Genomic DNA, 2,573 nt, shown 5'->3' with positions numbered 1-2,573 from the left:
TAAATAGATTTTCGTTTTAGGGTATCTTTAGTTGGTACTTATATTTATTTAAAAAAAAAGAGAGGAAAATATTTTGCATGCTAAAGTGGAATAGGGACGACACCGGTCGATTAGGTTGTACAACTTTAGATCATCCCTTAGGATACATCCTTGAAATTCCTTCACAATATCTCACACCTTGTGAGATGGCTGATTTAAATGAAGATGCAGGAAGCCACCACGATCGAGAACGTGAACCCCATGTTATGACCCTAAGACAATACCTACAACCGGCTAGGACTAGTCAGCCTTCATGCATAATTTTTCCTGATAATGTATAACATTTTGACATCAAACCCGGGGTAATTCAATTGCTATCCAAGTTTCACGGGTTAGAATCCGAGAGTCCGTATCTTCATTTAAAGAATTTTGAAGAATTGAGCATTACATTTAGAGTGCCAGATCAATAAGAACTTGGCAAGATATGCAGAGAGAATTTTTAAAGAAGTTCTTCCCCACACAAAGGACCAACTTTTTGAAAAGACATATCAGCAATTTCCAACAAAAAGATAATGAAACATTTTATGAATGTTGGAAAAGATTTAAAGACCTTCTTCTCTCATGCCCTCATCACGGATTCGAAACTTAGAGAACCATTAGCTTCTTTTATGAAGGTTTATCTCCATAGTTGAAACAGTTTGTAGAGACCATGTGCAATGGTAGATTTTTAGAAAAACACCCTGATGAGGCGTGGGAGTATTTGGATTCCCTTGCGGAGACTGCCCAACTTTGGGATAACGGGAATAGAAACAACCAGTCTTTGCCTAAGCCTACTAGCTCTGTACAGGGAGGCCTTTACAACCTCAGAACTGAGGATGATCTTCATGCTAAAATGGTAGCCCTCACTAGGAAGGTAGAAGAAATTGAGCTTAGGAAGGTTGAGCCTATCAAGACTATAGAGTTTAGAAACGAGTGTTGTGGTATCTGCGATATGTCGGGTCATACTACTACAGATTGTCCCACCATACCGGCATTCAAAGAAGTCACGATCAAGCAAATGCTATGAACTCCTACCAAAAGCCTTATAACGATCCATACTCGAATACCTATAACCCTGGTTGGAAGAATCATCCAAATTTTAGGTGGAGAAATGATCATCCTCAACAGTCACACCATTCAGTTCCTCCACCTGCACATCCTACTTTTGCATCACCACCCTCTCAGAAGCCAAATATTGAGGATACCTTGCAATCCATACAAACTTTTCTACAAGGTCAAGCTAATATCAATGCTCAAAATACTCGAAATTTTGAAGACATAAGGAACCAATTGTCAATGTTGACTACCGTCCTAAGTATCCAAGAGAAGGGTAAGCTTCCAGCTCAACCCCAACCTAACCCACAAGTGCACGGTAGTAATAATACGGCTCCTTCTAGTTCGCATACAGAACATGCAAAGAGCATCATGACTTTGCGTAATGGAAAAGTCATTAATCAGACCGTCCCATTGAGACCGCAGGTCACTTCTAATTCTGATGCTCCCAAAGCCGATGAAAGGGACAAAGAAAAAATTGAGGTTCCAACTTCTACCGAGAAAGTTGAATGTCCTTTTCCTCCACCTTTTCTACAACGGTTAAAGCCATTGCAAAAGCTCAAACCTAATTCTAAAATTCTTGAGCTTTCTAAGCAAGTAAAGATCAACATACCTCTTCTTGATGCAATCAAACAAGTACCCTCATATGCCAAATTTTTGAAGGACTTGTGTACTGTCAAGCGCCGATTAAATGTTAAGAAGAAGGCATTTTTAACTGCAAATGTGAGTGCTATTTTGCAGCACAACATTCTTCCTAAATATAAAGATCCAGGTTGCCCAACCATCTCATGCATCATAGGCAACTTTAGGATAGAGCGAGCATTGTTAGATTTAGGGGCGAGTGTGAATTTGTTGCCATATTCTGTATATGAGCCACTTGGTTTAGGTGAGTTGAAGCCAACCTCCGTCACTTTGCAATTAGCTGACAGGTCAGTTAAAATTTCGAGGATTATCAAGGATGTATTAGTCCAAGTAGACAAGTTCTACTTTCCTGTCGATTTTATCGTATTGGACACACATCCGGCTTCGAACTCACAATCTCAGATTCCAGTCATTTTAGAACGTCCATTCCTTGCAACTTCTAATGCATTGATTAATTGTAGGAATGGCATCATGAAGCTTTCTTTTGGTAACATGATCTTAGAACTGAACATTTTTAATGTGTGCAAACAACCCAATGATCCTGAAGAGAGTAAGGAGGTTGATTGGGTTAAAACCATTGCAGAAGAATATTTGTTAGCTAAAGCAATTAACGACCCATCCGATGATAGCTTAATTGATTGGTGTCCTAATGGAACCAATGATGATTTGTCAGTCACACCTATTGTGGATAATCTGGATATTAAGATGGTCACTGGGTGGAGACCAAAAGTAGGAGAATTTGAGAAGTTGTCGCCTCATGAGGTGAAAATAGTACCATCCCGTGAGCAAGCACCCCAGCTCGAATTGAAACCCTTACCAAAGGAACTTAAGTATGTTTTTCTTGGACCCGAAAACACTTT

General features: G+C 39.6%; 1 non-coding gene across 1 annotated transcript; it reads right to left on the bottom strand.

The window, feature by feature from the left end:
- Positions 1-509: 509 nt before the first annotated feature.
- LOC120108876 (small nucleolar RNA R71) lies at positions 510-618 on the bottom strand. Its single transcript, XR_005507196.3, has one exon. It is a non-coding gene; the product is annotated as a small nucleolar RNA R71 (small nucleolar RNA).
- Positions 619-2,573: the final 1,955 nt, after the last annotated feature.

Source organism: Phoenix dactylifera, chromosome 7, assembly GCF_051530095.1.
Source record: "Phoenix dactylifera cultivar Ajwa chromosome 7, Ajwa_hap1_PhDact_Kaust_v1.1, whole genome shotgun sequence".
In the NCBI taxonomy this organism is placed as follows: Eukaryota; Viridiplantae; Streptophyta; class Magnoliopsida; order Arecales; family Arecaceae; genus Phoenix; species Phoenix dactylifera.
This window is presented reverse-complemented; position numbering and strand designations above follow the sequence as displayed.